The sequence below is a fragment of the Bos indicus x Bos taurus genome, chromosome 2 (assembly GCF_003369695.1).
Source record: "Bos indicus x Bos taurus breed Angus x Brahman F1 hybrid chromosome 2, Bos_hybrid_MaternalHap_v2.0, whole genome shotgun sequence".
NCBI lineage: Eukaryota > Metazoa > Chordata > Mammalia > Artiodactyla > Bovidae > Bos > Bos indicus x Bos taurus.
The window spans coordinates 118,407,992-118,427,213 of NC_040077.1; the positions used below are offsets into that span (position 1 = coordinate 118,407,992).

Here is a 19,222-nt window from a genome sequence, read left to right on the forward strand (position 1 = left end):
CGTGGACATGAGTATGAGAAGCTGCCCCAGACCTTGTCATTTACCAGAAACTGCTTATTCCATGGGGGCTTCCCAGGTGGCACAGTGGTCAAGAATCTGCCTGCCAATGCAAGAGACCCAAGAGACATGGGTTCTATCCCTGGGTCGGGAAGATCCCCTGGAGGAGGAAATGGCAACCCACTCTAGTAGTCTTGCCTGGAGAATGCCATAGACAGAGAAGCCTGGCGGGCTACCATCCAAAGCGTCGCAGAGTCGGACAGACTGAGCAACTGAGCACGGCACAGCTTCTTCTGTACACTCAGTGCAAGCAGCCTGGCTCTCTACTTTTCCAGCTCACCTGGCCTGCTGTGCTGACCACACCATCCTTTCGCTTATCACTCCTTAGTTCCTGCCACCACCTTCGCAGGGTCTCTGTCCTCACATTGCCCCACCTCCTCCCCCATTTCCTCCCTCCCTCCTATCCAGCTTGGAGGCAGCAGTTAGGCATTATTATTACTTCCTTGCATACACCCTTCCCTTTCTTGCCCCTTCTTCTCCTCATGGAGTCATGCAGCAAAAATTAAAAAAAAAAAAAAAAACAACCAGAAAGTGAAAGTCAGTCAGTTGTGTCTGACTGTACAGTCCATGGAATTATCCAGGCCAGAATCCTGGAGTGGGTAGCCTTTCTCTTTTCCCGGGATCTTTCCATCCTTCCCAGGGATTGAACCCAGGTCTCCTGCATTGCAGGGGGATTCTTTACCTGCTGAGCAACAAGGGAAGCCCAAAATAACCCTGGTTGAATTCAGGTCCCCACCATCCTGTACTTGCACCTTTCTAGGAAATTGTGGCCCCCGAGAAACAGAATGATCCTACTGACCGGCCCTTCTGTAGACAGTCCCTTCTCCCCTCAAATGTCCAACTCCTCCTCCCCCTGCACGCTCTGAGCTGATGACCTTGCTTCCTATTGCCCTGAGAAAACAGAAACCCTCAAGGGAATGTCCATGCATTCTGGCTCCTCTTCTCCGGGGCTGCCTGCCCTCTGTTACTGTGAGTGAACTCCTGCCTTGTTGGTCTCCAAGGTCTGCCCGCTCCCCCCCAGTTCCAACTGTATGCTGTAACCTTCTCTTCTTGCTCACTCCAGGACAACTCTCCAGGAAATGCCACCCCACCCCAGTCATCATCAAATTTTCCCTTGTTACTGAATCATTCCTATCAGCACATAGGCTGTCTCTAACAGTTCCTATCCTCAAAACAAAACGAAATAAAACAAATGAACAAAAAAGTCTGTCTTGACTCCACATTCCTTTCTGGCTACCACCTCATTTTTCTGCCCTCCTTTAGAGCAAAGCTTCTTGAAAAAAATGTCTGCACCCATGGGCTCTTGTTCTAGAGCCCAATTCTTTCTAGAGATCTTTCTAGGTCTCATTCTTTCTAGAGGATGAAGCTTTCCCACCAACCTCTGCTGAAGCAGCTCTTCCCAACTTCCCACTAGTTGCCCCTGTGGCACAGACACCAACGGCCAATCACCAGGACTAACTGTACTTGAACTGCTAGCTACATTGGGAGGCATTCCTCCTCTATCCCAGCATGCAAAGCTCTCCTGGGCCTTCTCCTCCTGCCATGCTGGCTCCTCTCAGCATCCTTTGCTGGTTCTTGACCTCCCAATGTTGGGGCCTCGGCTCACCTTTGGCCAAGTCTTTTATTAACACTCTCTGCTTAAATGATCTCATTGAATGTTGAGATTTTACTTACTCTGTCAGTCACTCAGTCGTGTCTGACTCTTTGTGACCCTATGGACGGTAGCCCACCAGACTCCTCTGTCCATGGACTTCTCCAGGCAAGAATACTGGAGTGGGTTGTCATTTCCTTCTCCATACTTACTCAGAGGACTCCCCAAATTCCATATCCAGCCCAGACCTCTCCCCCAAACCCCAGATTTCTACATGGAGCTTCCTACTTGGGTACCTAATTGACAGCTCAAACTCAGTATGTTGTTGTTGTTCAGTTGCTCAGTCATGTCCAACTTTTTGAAACCCCATGGACTGCAGCACACCAGGCTCCCGTCCTTCACTATCTCCCAGAGTTTGCTCAAACTCATGTCCACTGAGTTGATGATGTCATCCAACCATCTCATCCTCAGTCGTCCCTTTCTCCTCCCGCCCTCAGCCTTTCCCAGCATCAGGGTCTTTCCCAATGAGTCAGCTCTTTGCATCAGGTGGCCAAAGTACTGGAGCTTCAGCATCAGTTTTTCCAATGAATATTCAGGGTTAATTACCTTTAGGATTGACTGGTTTGATTTCCTTGCTGACCAAGGGTCTCTTAATACACTTCTTCAGCACCACAGTTCAAAAGCATCAATTTTCAGCACTTAGCCTTCTTTATGGTCTAAATGTACTTCTAAGTTACTCACCTTCATATCTGTTTTGGGTTCTTGCCCATTTCACCAAATTGTATCTTCCAGTTGCTTGAGAAAACAAAAAACAAACAAAACTTAGAAATCAGCAAAATCACGTCAGCTCCTCTTTTTAAATGTGTCTAGAACAGGACCACTTCATTAGTCTTCCACTGGGCTGAGTCTGTCTTCTTGTCACTTGATTATTGCAAAAGCCTTCCAACTGGTCTCTTGGGTGAAACTCTCAGGCCCTTCAGGCTAGTCTTCACACCACAACCAGAGTAATTCTTTTGAAATGTCAGACCACGTCCTCTCTCTGCTCAAAACACTCCAAATAGCTCCCGCTCTCATTCAGTGTAAATACCAAAGTCCTCACTTTGGCCTATATGGCCTCCTCCTCTTCTCAACTCTCCCTTCTAAGCTCAGGGCTCTTGCCTTGGTGGGCTCCAAGGCATCTCCCCCTCAGGGTGTTGGTTTTTGCTGTTCCTTCTGCCATTCCATATACATAGCTCATAGCAGGCTCTTTCTTCAAATAGCTACCCTGGGCTTCCCAGGAGGCATTGTGGTAAAGAATCTGCCTGCCAATGCAGGAGATGCAAGAGACCTGGGTTCTGATCCCCCGGTTGGGAAGAGCCGTTGGAGTAGGAAATGGTAACCCACTTCAGTATTCTTGCCTGGAAAATTCCATGGACAGATGAAATTTCACGGGCTACAGTCCATGAGGGTTGCAAAGAGTCAGACACAACTGAGCAGGCACGCATGCACCCTTTGTGGGAGCACTGTAAATAACAATTCCCTGCACTCCCTCCCCTCCTTAGCCTGTGTGGTTTTCTCCACAGCACTGAAAGCCATCTGAAGTAATATATTCAATAAATCAATCAATCACATGCAAACTTTACAGGACACCCTGTATTCTCTATGGGTGGTGGGTGGTTTAGTTACTAAGTCGTATCGGACTCTTTGCCACCCCATGGACTGCAGCCGGCCAGCCTCCTCTGTCCGTGGGATTTTCCAGGCAAGAATACTGGAGTGGGTTGCCATTTCCTTCTCCAGGGGATCTTCCCGACCCAGGGATCCAACCCGGGTCTCCTGCACTGCAGGCAGATTCTTTACCGATTGAGCTACCAGGGAGATCCAAAGTCATATATATGTTGGTTTGTTTATTGTCTTCAGTTCAGTTCAGTCGCTCCCTCCTATCGGACTCTTTGTGACCCCCATGGACTGCAGCATGCCAGGCCTCCCTGTCCATCACCAACTCCCCTTTACTCAAACTCATGTCCATTGAGTCAGTGATGCCATCCAACCATCTCATCCTCTGTCGTCCCCTTCTCCTCCCGCCTTCAATCTTTTGGAGCAGGGAATGTTTTGTTCACTGCCCCACCACCTAGAATAGTGCCTGCCACACAGTCAGATCAGATCACATCAGATCAGTCGCTCAGTCGTGTCCGACTCTTTGCGACCCCATGAATTGCAGCACGCCAGGCCTCCCTGTCCATCACCAACTCCGGGAGTTCACTCAGACTCACGTCCATCGAGTCAGTGATGCCATCCAGCCATCTCATCCTCTGTCGTCCCCTTCTCCTCCTGCCCCCAATCCCTCCCAGCATCAGAGTCTTTTCCAATGAGTCAACTCTTCGCATGAGATGGCCAAAGTACTGGAGTTTCAGCTTTAGCATCATTCCTTCCAAAGAAATCCCAGGGCTGATCTCCTTCAGAATGGACTGGTTGGATCTCCTTGCAGTCCAAGGGACTCTCAAGAGTCTTCTCCAACACCACAGTTCAAAAGCATCAATTCTTCGGCGCTCAGCTTTCTTCACAGTCCAACTCTCACATCCATACATGACCACAGGAAAAACCATAGCAGTAGATGTCCCCAAATACCTGCTCGATTACAAAGTAAAGCAAAGCAACTGAAAGAAATGAAGATATACATGTATGGTAACAGATACAGAGTCTGTTGTCGGAGTTTGCAATGCATTATCTCGTTCATCCTCATTCAGTTCAGTTCAGTTCAGTCGCTCAGTCGTGTCCGACTCTTTGCGAGCCTATTATATATTATACTTTTGTGTGACTATGTGTGAAAGAACGTAGGAATAAGGACAGGAAATAGCCCATAAGGACTAAACGGTAAAGTGGAGACTGAAATCCAGGCTGTTCGATCACTTTCTACGCTCTTTCTCAGAGGATGCTAAAAATGAGAGTTCTCTCTCCCTCGGAAGTATAAAGGAGTCTACACAAGTCGGCGCCCGACCTTTTAGCAGAAATAAAGCTCTGTTAAGAGTTCGGGAAGTGATCGGAGAAAGTGGACGTAGGATTGCTCCGGGAAGAAGTGGTTGCACAGAAGAGATGGGGCTGAGCGCCAACGTTTAAGTGTCAGGTGAAAGGGGAGGAACCCTGGTCCTCGGCTTCCGCTTTTGTCTGCGTCCCTTCCCGCTTCGGCTCTGCGAGGACTCCTACGCGCCCCAGCCCTGAGTCCGCCCGTCCGCCTCGGGGCGCCCGAGGCCAAAGGCGTGGGGCGGGGGGCGGGGTGTTGCGGCGCCGCCCGACGTCGTGCCCTCCGCGGCTGCGCAGTTCGCACGTCAAAGCCGGGCTCGGGCCGGGAACGGGGGTTTCGGGGAGCAGCGCGGCCTGGGGAGCGTCTGAAGCTCCGGGAGCCGGGAGAACGCGAAGGCAACAGCGGGCCCCACCGCAAAGCCGCAACCCGAACGAGTGAGCGAGAGCAGCAGCAGCAGCAGCAGTGCGGCGGCCGCCGCGGGAGCCTCTGGGCCGCCGTCCTCCCGCGCAGCCGCCGCCGCCGCAGGATCCTGTCGCCGGGAGCAGGAGCGGGCGGAAGACAACGGAGGGGCCGAGCGCCCAAGCCGCGCCGCGGGGACCGAGCGAGCAGCCCGAGGCGGCGGCGGCCGCCGAAGACGGGGACGGCGACGACGCGGAGGCGGAGAGGGAGCCGCCCGGCCCAGCCCCGTGAGTGACCCGCCGGCCCGACCCCGCTCGCGGCGCGGACGCCAAGCCTGGCTTCCGCCTCCCTGCGGCCCCGGCCCGGCCCCGACCCCGAGGCTGCCTCCATTTTCTCCGGTTGGCGGTGGCGGGTTCCACACCCCCACCCCGGCCCAGGAGTCGGCGGGAGCGGCCCGGCCTGCCCGCTCTCCGCCCGGCCCGGGCCCCTCGCGGGAGCCTTCCCCGTTCCCCGTCCCTCCCCGCAACCTCGTCCTAGCCGGCGCGGCGCTCAGGGGTCTGCGGCCCGGGGCCCCGGGGACCCTATGCGCCCCTGCCCGCCCTCCGCGGTTCTTTGGCGGGGCTGTCGGCGCCCGGGTTTGTTGGGGGAGGGCGTCCGGGGCCCGGGCCGAGCCAACTGTCACTCCCACCGCACCAGGGCTCGGGGCCGCCGCGCTCCTCGCCCCCTGGTAAACTTACCTGTGACCCGGAGGCGGGCGAGCATCTTTGCGATCTTCCTCTCGGGAACACTGCCTAACCGATTTCTGGTTAGGGAATGGTGCGGTCGGAGCGTTCCCCCGGGTTCGGTTGGACCAACCTGCGCGCTGACCCCGCTTGCAGGCGCCACCCCCGCCCTCCGGTCGGTCGGCGCCGGAGGGATTCAAAAGGTGAACCCGGGCTCCGGGGCCCCCTTCCCACCCTCCCCCCACCCCGGGGGGTACCTTAGACGCTCTTGGTGGGGGAGATAAGGCACGATACCAGGAAGGAGGCGATAGTCCTGTGAAAGACCTACAAAATGCTAAGAAAGGTACCCGGGAAAGACCGGGACCGATCGATCACACCCTTCCGCTTAGTAGAAATTTGGAAGACTTCCTGGGCGAGGCGGTACACAGCCGATCTTGAAGGCTTGTGGGGATTTGGGAGAGAGGAGGGTTTGCAGAAGAGAACAGTGTGTGGAGGGGCAGCAAAGCTAGAGGAGGACAAAGGTAAAAAGGTACAGTCTAGGAATAGTAGATAATGCAGTTGGTTGCGTAAGGCCACGGTGAGGAGTGGTGTGGGGGCGGGGGGCGGTCGCCACAGTCGTTTGGGGTCCACATCCTGGAATACTGTAGAGGAGCTGTTTGAGTGGCATTCTAAGGAAAACTTAGAGCTCATTTCTCGGTGACTCATGGGCCTAGAAATGGAAGCTGGGGAATATTAAAGGCGTTCCTGTGAAAGAAAGAGAAGGAGGCCCAGTAGAGAGTTGACATTCTGTGCCTTGAATATAACGTACTTTGAGGTAGATTTTGACAGCTTTCTGGATGTTCAGATAAATCCATGTCCAGGCTAGGCCAAAGTACCTTTTGCAAAAAACTTCATTGGATGTCAGACTTTTAAGAAGTAATGGAAAGGTGTGTATAAAATGAAGTGTTTCTGTTGGTGCGGTTCACTAAAATGCATCAGAACTTCTCACACTGTGTATTAGATGCCTGCATTTTGGGACTGCTGAGCTGAACATAACTCACTTCTTTGAGATGGTGTTTGTGTAAGGCAGTATAAATGGATGTTTTAAAAAATCAGATTGTTACTAATAAAAAGTTGGACATAGAAACTTTTTGTAGGAATGTAAACATTTCTTTATTAGTTTTTTAGTTATGAAAATATAGGAGAACTAGAAGTGAAAGTCTTTGGCTTTATTTTGTTCCATTTTTCCAGATAACTAATGAATAAAGCCCCTGTATTTGAAGTCTAAGAAGTCTAAAAATTCTATGGAAGCAGCTTAGAACCAGTGTTGGTTTTGTGAGCACTTATTTGTTGTTTGCTTATATGACAAGTGAATGTCAATTTTTTTTCAGTTAAAAAGACAGACTTGTAAAATGCAGGAAGTATTGTAAAATTTTTAAAAATTATCTTCTGTAATCTTATCGCTTAGGTTTTGTTCTTGTGAACATTTTTGCATGTTTCCTTTTTATTCTTTTTTATATTTTTTCTTTACATAAGGAGATAAACTATATATATACATATATATAGTTTTTATTAGGCTTTTCCTTTTTGTCATTGAATATCTTCATATAAAAATATTTTTACCCAGATGTAAGGGAAATCTTAAGTATATTATTTTTTTTCTGTCAGGATTGCCTTATTTACCTCAGATAAAATGCAGTAGTCATGCTTAGTAATTATTGCTGAGACAGAACTTTTTGTTAAGCCTTCTTGTTCGAAGACTTTGTTAACTTTTCTGTAAGATTTGGATCCTGTTGCTTATTGAATAAAGAAAGGTTTTATCATTTGGAATGTGTGCTGTCATCAGGTACAGAAGAGATCGCATATTTCTGTTTTTTGAGTGGATGTAATTTTAAAAAGCCACTATAAAAAGAGTACTTTCATAACTGGTATAATATCTCCCATACACTGTGATGCACCTCCCCCACCCACCACATCCACCTCCCCTTACCCCTGAAAAAGTCTTTATACTAAGGCCATCCATGTAGGTTAACTACCTTTTGACCATGACATCACAAAGATTCAGGCTAGACGTATTTCATCTTTCTGTTGGTATATCTTTGTGAAATACAGAATTTGTTGTGAAATAATTTGCTGCTGTACCAAAATGGACTTTTTAAAGTTTCGTGGCAGATCACCGTAGTTCATTAGCAGGTTCTTGTTTAAACCCGTTTTTCCCTTGTGCTTTACAATCTGTAAAGACTGTTTATGTTTCTCATGGCATTTAAAGTGGGATACTGAGTTAGATTGTGTAAGTTTTCATAAGGTTAATATAAAAGAATAGCTGAGAAAGCCCAGTTTAATTATGGGGCTTGGTTTTATAATATGGTTTCACTTGTTTTATGTATGTATGTATTTATTTTTTGGCCACACTCTATGGCATGTGGGATCTTAGTTCCCAGGCCAGGGATTAAACCTGTGTCCCCTGGCAGAGTCTTAATTGCTGGACCTCAGGGAAGTGTGAATGTGGTTTTATTTGAATCTTTATTTGTATGTTGTAAATGTATACCACACGGCATCCTTTATTACTTTTGAATATTTGTTAAAGTATTTTTCTTCGGATAAACTTATTTAGGTTGTGTGTGTGTGTTAGTCACTTAGTCGTCCCTGACTCTTTGTGACCCCATAGACTGCAGCCCACCAGGCTCCTCTGTCCGTGGGATTCTCCAGGCACGAATATTGGAGTGGGTTGCCATTGCCTTTTGCATCTTGAGGTGTTAGATTTCTGCAGTAACTGCCATACTATACCAGAAGCCTTTTTTCCAGGAGAAGTTGATCATTCACAGTTGTACCATCTGCCATAAAAATACAGACACAAACCCAAATCCCCCCACTTTGGCAGGGAAGATTAAAATCCAGTATAGGGTAGGGCTTCATGTCAGATAGTGTCTTCTGGTTACCTTTCCAGTGGTATCTCTTTTAAAAATCAGTTTCCCTCCTTTCCATGGCTCCTTTTACTTAGAAATTTGATTATATGGGTGTTGTCTGGTGTTAGTAGAAATAGGAATCTGATAAGTGGATTAGTACAGATAATGGCAAAATGTTGGTAAAACTTAATGTGATGAAATTGTGGGAAAGATGATCAAATTAGATTGCTCGTGATTTCTTTTGTTATTATGAGGTTATAAAGATCTTGTATTTGTGTGAATGCATATCAAATCAAGTAGCCTAAATATTACATAATTTAGTCATCTGTCTATATTTTTTATTGAAAAGACTGGTTTTGGAGCCATCTTTAATTTAAAAAGGAATTGAGCTGTGTGAATTCTTACTTTGTCTTACCACTCAAGTGACTATCCAACTGGATCCTAATCACTACCTTTATCAGTCCATAGTGTGAGGGGAGAACAAAGTGAGGCAAATGTCTGTACCACCAGTATTTATAGAGTAGATCCGTCTGGAAGTAAACGCTAAATGTTCTTTATGTTTCTCAGGCCTTCCAAAGACTCTGAAAAGCTATTGTAAGACTGGACAGCAGATGATAAGATTGTGGTGGCTTATTGCAGTCAGCATTTTTGGGAGGAGGGGATGTGTGTGCATGCACATGTGTGTATATGTAAGTGTGTGTGTGTTCTTCAATGTACCATTTCTCCTCTGTTGAGCTTCCTGGCCGTACTGTGCTTTTAACTTTTCTCTTGAGATAGGGGTGAGGGGATGGCAGAATTGTGGTTTTTAGCAACTGTGATGTCAGGTTGGCGGAGGAAGGAAGAGTGGCATACGGAGAATTGCAGGAAATCAGTCAGGTGTGAAGTAGCTCCAAAGGAGAGAGGTCAAGCCTGCCCCGGTCATTTATGTTGGGCAGTGGCCGGCACATACCTGTTTTCATAACCCTTCATACATTGTGTCTAATTTGAGATTTCGATTCTCTGAATACAGCGTCTAGATTGTAGGTTTGTATGTGCTTCTTTATGTGTGTATGTGCATTTTCCTGTGTGCAGTCACAAAGGCAGAAAAATCTGGTTAACCAATATTTAGTGGCAGTCTGGTTTTATATGATAATTATTCCTTAGGAGCATTATCCGGCAGATAAATTTTTGATGACCAAGGAAGTATGATAATGTTAAAGCGGCATCTCAGCACTTTGATTATTTTGATAAAATGTTTGTCTGAGAAACAAAATACACATTTTGTAGCTTGATCTTAATTAAGTTGCTGCTTTATTACTTTGTTTAATGATCTTTAGCTTGTTCTTTTACAGGGTACTGTTAACAGGTTAGTCACTGTTCTCTCCTTCCACAGTAGATTATTTATCAGCTGTATTTAGGCACAAGGAAGAAATACCATAAACAGATTCCATTTACATGTCTATAGTTTAAGACCCACTCTGGGATTTATAGGATTCTGAGAGCCAGTGTTACTAGTAGTTAAAAGCACCGATGCAGCCAGACTCCTGCATTGTTGAACCCTCACCCCCTCCTATGGGCTCTGTAACTAGGTGAATTCCTTCACTTCTCTGTAGCTTAGAGTCCTTGGATAGGTATGGACCTGGGGTCCTCACCCTCCAGGTCATGGACCAGTACCTCCTGTCAGATCAGGAGCAGCCTTAGATTAGAAATAAAATACACAATAAATGTAATGTGTTTGAGTCATGTCGAAACCAGCCCCCTGCTTCCCAGTCCCTGGAAAAATTGTCTTCCCCGAAACCCGTCCCTCGTGCCAAAAAGGTTGAGACCGCTGCTCTAGACCATCTGAGAAGACCGTAGGGGGTTAAATGAGTTACTGTGTCTAGAGTGCTTAGAATACGGCCTGGCACACACCAAGTTTTGAGCTAGTATTTGAACCCAGATCCCCTCACTTCAAAATGTGGCACCCGGAAACAAGAGTATGACTGTCTCGTATGAAATAGTGTTGTTTCTCTCCTTAGGGTCTTGGTTTCTCGCTGACTGTTTTTGATTTAGTACTTTAGAATGAAGGTTTGTATGCGAACCCTACTGTGATGGTGCTGACGCTAGACTGTTTCTAGTAGAAGAAATGTGAGAGCTTTAGGAACCCTGTAGTCGGAATGGTTCTTTCCACACCATGGCTGGAGCAGCAGGTGGCTGACTTTGAGCTGTAACTGGCAGAGCTTTCTCAAAGTAGAGTCACTTGCTCAGGGTTGTGCTGCAGGGCTGATGTAGAACCTGATTCTCTGCTCTTTATCCAGTTTGCTTGAAAGTTAGTTTTATACTTTATGTAGCAGTGTCTTCTTAGAGCATTTGTTGTTGTTGTTGGGTCGCTAACTCGTGTCTGACTCTGTTGCAACCCTGTTGTGGACTGTAGCCTGCCAGGCTCCTCTGTCCATGAGACTCACTATGACTCTCTCATATGAAATAGTTTCAATTCCCTCCATAGGGTCTTAGTTTCTTGCTGACTTTTTTGATTCAATAACTTTAGAATGAAAGTTTGTAAATAGACCCTAATAGGGGCATTAATAGGTTTCTAGGCAGCAACCACATATGGTAACACAGAATGAGATGTTGTATTCTAAATGCTTTAGTTATATAAAGTCATAATTTGATGAGTGGTTTATAGGTTTATTTGGCCGGTAAGTAATGTTTATTTTCCATGTTAGTCTTATAGAGAAGATGGGAGACCTTGTGTTATAGTGGGCAAAGCAGAAACCTGGGCCGATTGAAAGGTTTCTGGGCTGGGTCCTGATTTGTTCACTAATCGTGTTACTCTGGGTGAGTCTTTCCACCTCTCTAGGCTTCAGTCATCCCATTATTATACTCAGGGGACCAGACTGAAAAGCCCTTTCAGTCTCTTGCTCTTATTTTCAGTGATCCTGTGTGTAAGCTTTCTGTAGGCTTTTTTCCCCCTCTCCTGGGCACCTCTCCTTTGCCTGTGGTCTTGAAGTCAAGTTTCTTGACATGAGCTTTGAGGCCATGCTCTAACTTTTTTTCTGCTGGTTGTGTTCTGATGCTTCGTATTATTTCACAATAATTCTGCTTCAGGTAAATCAAAATCTATTTTTTCCCCAAATTTTCTTTTTTTTGTACTTACAAATAAATGGTTGGGAACTAAGCTTATTAGCAAGTTAATGATAAACAAATCTTCAAGCCTCAACTAGTTTCATTTCTCAGCTTTTAAGCACTATATGTTGTAAAGTTCTGTGAGCTGTTGTTTTGGGGAAAGGGAAAATATTAACTGAAGGCAGTGTGAGTGGAAAAGAAAGGGCCAATAGTATAGAAACCAGTTGGAAGATGTGAAGAACATGCCTAAGATATTAATAGTGTTCTTTGGTTGTATTGGTACTAGTCCTCCACCTGTGAAAGGGTGGTAGGCTGGCTTAGATAGGATTGTTTCCAGCCCAGAGTTCTGTCACTGATAAGAGAGCAGTGTTCACCACCCCTGAGCACTTACAGCTTCTCAGACATCTATGATGCATGCGTTTGTTCCGCAGGCAGTTTTTATCGCCCGTTACGCTGGTCCTGTTCTGTATGCCAGTCTCAGAGTTTCCAGGTAAATAGCTCTTCCCCTCTTTGATGGCATGTTAAGAGCTAGTTTATGACTTTGGATTCTCCAACAGGGAGACAGAAACTCAGGTCACAGAATGATCCTTGCAGATCATTTGTGTGCATGCTTGCCAAGTCGCTTCAGTTGTATTGGACTCTTTGCAACCCTATGGACCGTAGCCCACCAGGCTCCTTTGTCCATGGGATTCTCCAGGCAAGAATATTGGAGTGGGTTGCCGTGCCCTCCTCCAGAGGATCTTCCCAACCCAGGGACCAAACCCCTGTCTCTTCCGTCCCCTGCACTAGCAGGCAGATTCTTTACCACTAGTGCCACCTGGGCAGCCCTACAGACGGTTTAGCTGTTTCTTTGCAGTATGGTTTATTCTCTATTCTGCCTGTGTGTGTGTGAGACACACATTTCTCCTGAGTATGTAGATTTTTGTATCAATAGATTTCCTATGTAAATTTTGTACAATAGATGGGAATATAGTTGAGTTGCTGGTTTTCATTTAAGCTTTTTGCATATCTATTTTCCCCTCTTCCCCCATATCCTGTTTTCAGAGTATGATACATTGTTTCTGTAAGTATTAAATGATTCAGTTATATAGTATTCTGATAAAACTACTCAGCAGAGATGAAATACTTAACCAAAACACAGGTTTCTGTGTATTTTATTTCTCTGCCATCTTTATACTTATTTGAATGAGGTTTCTTGCTGTAAAGCTGAAGCTTATTAGGATCTCCTTTGTCCTGATAAGTTCACATAAAGCAGTATTTCCTAAATTGTGTTTTGCAGAACACTAGTCTTAGAAGCTGAGAAGGCAATGGCAGCCCACTCCAGTACTCTTGCCTAGAAAATCCCATGGACGGAGGAGTCTGGTGGGCTGCAGTCCATGGGGTCGCACAGAGTCGGACGCAACTGAAACGACTTAGCAGCAGCAGCAGCAGTCTTAGAAAAGATTAATAGTTGGTGGGAGAGGTTCCAGAGAAATTTTTAAGTTTAGGAAAGCACTGGATTAAAAACAGTTAATCAGTTTTTATTTTTTGTTGATAGTTGTGTTACTGTGTTTCTGCAGAGCTTTTCAAAGTTTTAGTAATGTGCATTATGACTGTCCAGGAGGGACTGCAGTGTGCAGTATTTCACCATTTGTCAAGTGCATTTGGTCACAAGAACATCTCCTTTCCCCAGGAAATGACCACAGACACTTTGAAGGAGGGGTCTATTAGAGCATGATTTGGAAAACTCTCTTATTTTCATACTTACTAGTAAGGAATTCAGAGCATTTGCTTTTTAATTTGAATGATTACTTACAACAAGTTGGAATTTAACTAAGATTGGAGTAATTTATTTTCAGTTTTGTTTGGAAGAATGAACACCTTAGATGAGTGACTTTTCAAGCTTTTTTTTTTTTTTTTCTTTTTTTTTTAACTTCAGCCCGTAGTGAGAAATTACATTTTTGATCAATGACCTAGCACATATATAAACACACTGTCAAAACTGAAAAAGAAGTTTCATGAAATAATATTTAGGCCTTCCTATGTACAATGGGTGCGTTCTGATACTTTTTATTCTGTTCTGTTTTTAAATGTATGTTATTAGGTCCTAAAATAATTTGACATTCAATTTGAGAAACACTGTGAGATTACATGAATTTATAAACTCTTAAGATGTTAGGGTGAGAAGATACTGTCAAGATTGTTTTGTGAGTGGGAAAACTAGAGCTTAGCCTGCAAGAGGAAGGGCTCTGGCCTTAGAATTCCTGGATTTAGATTCTGGTTGTTTTCTTGGGCAGGGTGTTCAGTGCCCATTCTGCCTCAGCTCTCTCATCAGTAAAATAGCGAGAGTAGAACCTATGCATGGAGTAGTCCTGAGGATTCGGTAAGAAATGCTTTGCATAACGTCTGATAGATTCTAAGTGCCCCAAACCTTGTAGCTTTTATGATAACTGAAGTTCTAAAACTCTTTCCGCTGCACTGTATATACTTTCGAAAATATTTTAGGACTTTGGAAGTGTTAAAGTGGCCTTCAAGTGAACCTGAACTCTTTTTTGATGTGTAACTGGATATATCGTTTGTTCTGATGTTAGCCCTTTGGAATACTAAGCTTTAAAATAGCCATAAAGTGAAAGTTGCTTAGTTGTACCCCAACTCTTGGCAACCCGGTGCACTGTAGCCCGCCAGGCTCCTCTATCCGTGGGATTCTCCAGGCAAGAATACTGGAGTTGGTAGCCATTCCCTTCTCTAGGGATCTTCCTGACCCAAGGATTGAACCAGGATCTCCTGCATTGCAGGTGGATTCTTTACCATCTGAGCCACCAGGGAGGCTGTTAGGACCCACTTAAAGTTGATTTGCCTCATAATTGCTTCATGCCATATTCTTGTATTTTTTAAACTATTTGTAACAGTATCTTAAGTTTAGAATAATCTTTCTTTGTAACATGTAATTAAATACAAATAAGTGCATACCTGTATCAGTGATTACTTTAGTATTCTTACAGTTGTAGTTCACTGAAAGAAGGACAAGGTAAAGTTTGCTGTTTCCTGTTATATCTCTTTTTCTGCAGTTTTTAAAATCCCCCTCTTAATATTTTATAATACTATTGGGGGTTTAATTTTTGTGTCCTAACCTAAGAAAAGGAATATTTAGAGGGTGTTAACAATGGCAGAGGCCAAATCAGTTTGTAGACGACTCTCCATCGTCCTGAACTTAGCTGGCTACTGCAGACATTTTTGTCACTCACTGAGGCATTTTCATTGTCTGTCCCTGATTATATCTTTTCTTTTTGTTTCTTTACTTGTCCATTTGTCCTCAGTTCGACCTGAAATTGCTGAAATGAGAGGTTCTAATGAACATCATTGAGGCAGACCAATTCAGTATTAAGAGGCATTCTGTGCTTGCGTAAGCAAAAGGAGTGAGGTAAAAAGAATAAATACACTAATATGGCTCATGTGTGTTACCTGCTGGTATAAAGTTTAAGACCTCTTTATGTATCTGCCTCATTTAAACCTATAATCTATTTTCATCCCCTGTTTTCAGTTGAGAAAGAGAAGCTGAGTGATCGGCCTGAAGCCATCCACCTAGAAAGGGGCCCTAGGTGTGAAGCCCTGGCTGCAGAGGGCGCGCTCATGGCCCGCCATGCTCTGCTGCTTTCACCACAAGGTGTTGGAGTGCCGACTCGTCCCGGAACATAGGGAACTTCTGTGACAGAAACAGATAACATCAAGGTTTTCAGTCAGCACATGTGATCTCCCAGGATGCTGAGAGGACTTTTACATTGCCGGGTAGCTGTTGGTGGTTTTTGAGGAGCTGTGAAGAGAGGGAGCTGTGTAGGAAGAGGAGGGAAGCTCACGTACTGTTCTTCCAAAAAAGGAAAAGGTGGAATCCACCACTCATAGGCACTAAACTCGGTGTTGATTGCTGGACAGATTCCAGAAAGCGGTGCAGCCTTAGCAAAGTGCTGATTTCCAGCGGGTACTGTCCATTTATTAACTGTTTCTTTTCCTCCTAGGATTCTGTTAAGTTCTTGGATAATAAGCATGTAGCCAGAGTACAGATATGCAATTGTTCATAGTTTAATTCATATTTGAGATTGACTGAAAAAATGTTAAATCATACAATTTAAATTGAAATATCTTTTAGGACTTAGAAATCATTTTGATGTCTTTACAAGATCATCTTATTTAGGTTCACTGTATTATAATATAGCTTTATAATATTTGCTTTTCCTAAGCTGCATCTGGCAAGTCAGTCTCAGAAACAGTAGCCTTGTGCCTTGCCTTCTCAAGTAGGCGAGAAGGAACTAGAACTTGTCCCATCTTCCTGTATGTGCACACAACAAAGTAAATATTGATACTGCCTAGTTTCATGTTGTGCAAATCATTCATCCCTGTTCCCTGAGATTGGCTGTAACCATTTGTTTACTCAAGAGTTAGTTGTCTTGCTCCTGAAGACAGTCTAGTGAGTGATGGAAGTAGGTTGATGGGAAGAGGACTGGACACTAGGAGAGTGTACTCTACCCTCACAAGAGCTAGAAACCTACTGAGAGGGGGCCAAGGTGACAAATGTTAGCTCTTTTCTATTCTGTGAAAGCTCCCACACTTTTAAAATGAAATATAGTGAGGAGTGAGTGTCCTTATCCTAGGATATCATAGGTGTTGGGAAGGGCACAACTATCTTTTGCAGATGCTTCTTAAGAAGAGGAAGGAATAAGGAAGAGGAACAAGACATTGCAGTGCATCCAGAAGGAAGTGACCAGAGAGAGAGTCAGTGGCTCCAAATTTGTATGTCATGTGCAACTTTGAAAGAGCTGATGGTGAAAGCGGAACTGGTTGCTCTTGGGGATTGTTTTGAGCTGGAGCACTTGAATAGTGTGTTAATTATGAAGTATAGTAAATGTATGTTAAAGGCCATGGCCTCCCAACCAAAAAAGGAAGGGGAGCTTCAGACCTCTATAATATGGAAGTGATAAGTTCTTTTAAAAGTCTTGAAATACTTATCAATAATCTATCTTGATTATTCTAGATCTAGAAAAATACCAGAAGATGTAAAATTCATCTTTAAAAGTCAGCACGAACTCTTAAAAACATATTAAAATAGAAGAACGACAACCTGATAAGACATCACAAAAGAAGAAAACTGTTTCAATTTCACTTATCAAAATAGCCATGAAAATTCTCAATAAAACACCAGCAAATTTAATTAAGTAGGAAATTCTCTTAATTAAAGAAGACAAAGGACATGTAATGCTTGGTATTTCCTGTATGCCTTTATATTCTAATATATTATCTCAGTTCATAGTCCTCAAAACTACCAATGGCATTTTTCACAAAACTAGAAAAAAATTTCACAATTCATATGGAAACACAAAAGACCCTGAATAGCCAAAGCAGCCTTGAGAAAGAAGAATGGAGCTGGAGGAATCAACCTTCCTGACTTCAAATTATACTACAAAGCTACAGTCATCAAGACAGTATGGTAATGGGACAAAAACAGAAATATAGACCAATGAAACAAGATAGAAAGCCCAGAAATAAACCCATGCACCTATGGATACCTTATTTTTGACAAAGGAGGCAAGTATACAATGGGGCAAAACAGCCTCTTCAATAAATGGTGCTGGGAAAACTGGACAGCTACAAGTAAGAGAATGAAATTAAAACACTTCCTAGCACCATACACAATGATAAACTTAATGGATTAAAGACCTAAATGTAAGACCAGAAACTGTAAAACTCTTAGAGGAAAACATAAAACGCTGAATGACATAAATCAAAGCAAGATCCTCTATGACCCACCTCCTAGAGTAATGGAAATAAAAACAAAAGTAAACAAGTGGGACCTGATTAAACTTAAAAGCTTTTGCACAGCGAAGGAAGCTGTAAGCAAGGTGAAAAGACAACCCTCAGAATGGGAGAAAATAATAGCAAATGAAAAACTGATACAGGATTAATTTCCAAAATATACAGGCAGCTCATACAATTCAATACCAGAAAAACAACCCAATCAAAAAGTGGGGAAAAGACCTAAACAGACATTTCTCCAAAGAAGACATACAGATGGCTAACAAACACATGAAAAGGTGTTCAACATCACTCATTATTAGAGAAATGCAAATCAAAACTACAATGAGATAACACCTCATACCAGTCAGAATGGCCATCCTCAAAAAGTCTACAAACAGTAAATGCTGGAGAGGGTGTGGAGAAAAGGGAATGCTCTCGCACTGTTGGTGGGAATGTAAATTGATACAGCTACTGTGGAAGACAGTATGGAGAGTCCTTAAAAAACTAGGAATAAAACTACCATATGACCCAGCAATTCCACTCCTAGGCATATACCCTGAATATGCCTGGCATATGGCTGAATATGCCTAAAACTGAAAAAGACACATGTATCCCATTGTTCTTTGCATCACTGTTTACAATAGCTAGAATGTGGAAGCAACCTAGATGTCCATCGACAGATGAATGGATAAAGAAGTTGTGGTACATATACACGACGGAATATTACTCGGCCATAAAAAGGAACACATTTGAGTCAGTTCTAATGAGGTGGTTGAACCTAGAGCCTATTATACAAAGTAAAGTAAGTCAAAAAGAGAAAGATAAATATCATAGTCTAAGACATATATACAGAATCTAGAAAAATGGTACTGAAGAATTTATTTACAGGGCAGCAGTGGAGAAACAGAACAGACTATGGACATGGAGAGAGGGGAGGAGAGGGTGAGATATATGGAAAGAGTAACATGGAAACTACAAAAAAAAAAGACAAAGGACATGTAATTTTGGTACTTACTGTATGCCTTTGTTCTAATATATTATCTCAGTTCACAGTCCTCAAAACAACTCAAAAAGGAGGTTGTTGTTATTACCCTCATTTTACGAGTGACAGAATTTAGGCCAAGAAGTTGAATAATCTGCTCCTGGATAAATTGCCAATAAGTCACAGAGCCTAGTTTTTGAACCCTTGCAGTCTGGTAGGGCTCAGACTGGGCGGAGGAGCCTGGTAGGCTGCAGTCCATGGGGTCGCTAAGAGTTGGACATCACTGAGCAACTTCACTTTCACTTTTCACTTCGATGCATTGGAGAAGGCAATGGCAACCCACTTCAGTGTTCTCGCCTGGAGAATCCCAGGGACGGGGGAGCCTGGTGGGCTGCCGTCTGTGGGGTCGCACAGAGTCAGACATGACTGAAGCAACTTAGCAGTAGCAGTCTGGTACCAGCATACATTGAACATGCTGTATCATATTAATATAGCCAAGATAACAATGTTAGTTCAACAGTTCTTGTTGATTATGAACTCTTTAAAAGCTGGTAGAAGATAAAAGAATATCTTAAACCAACAGCAAACAACCTACTAATTGGTAAACACTAGTAGAATTCCCCTTGAAATCAGAAAATGAAACAAGCCTGCCCTACACCTTTAGCATTATCCTGGGCAATGCAAGATACATCAAATAAAAGGTACAACTGTTTGAAAAAAATGGTGCAGCTATATTTG

General features: G+C 44.0%; 1 protein-coding gene across 1 annotated transcript in view; it reads left to right on the forward strand.

The window, feature by feature from the left end:
- The first annotated feature begins 4,943 nt into the window (after positions 1-4,943).
- CAB39 (calcium binding protein 39) overlaps positions 4,944-19,222 on the forward strand; it is a 102,395-nt gene continuing 88,116 nt past the window's right edge. Inside the window, exon 1 of the mRNA XM_027515970.1 lies at positions 4,944-5,332. The gene's annotated coding sequence lies outside the window, so the exon portion shown is untranslated. The remainder of the gene's footprint in view (positions 5,333-19,222) is intronic.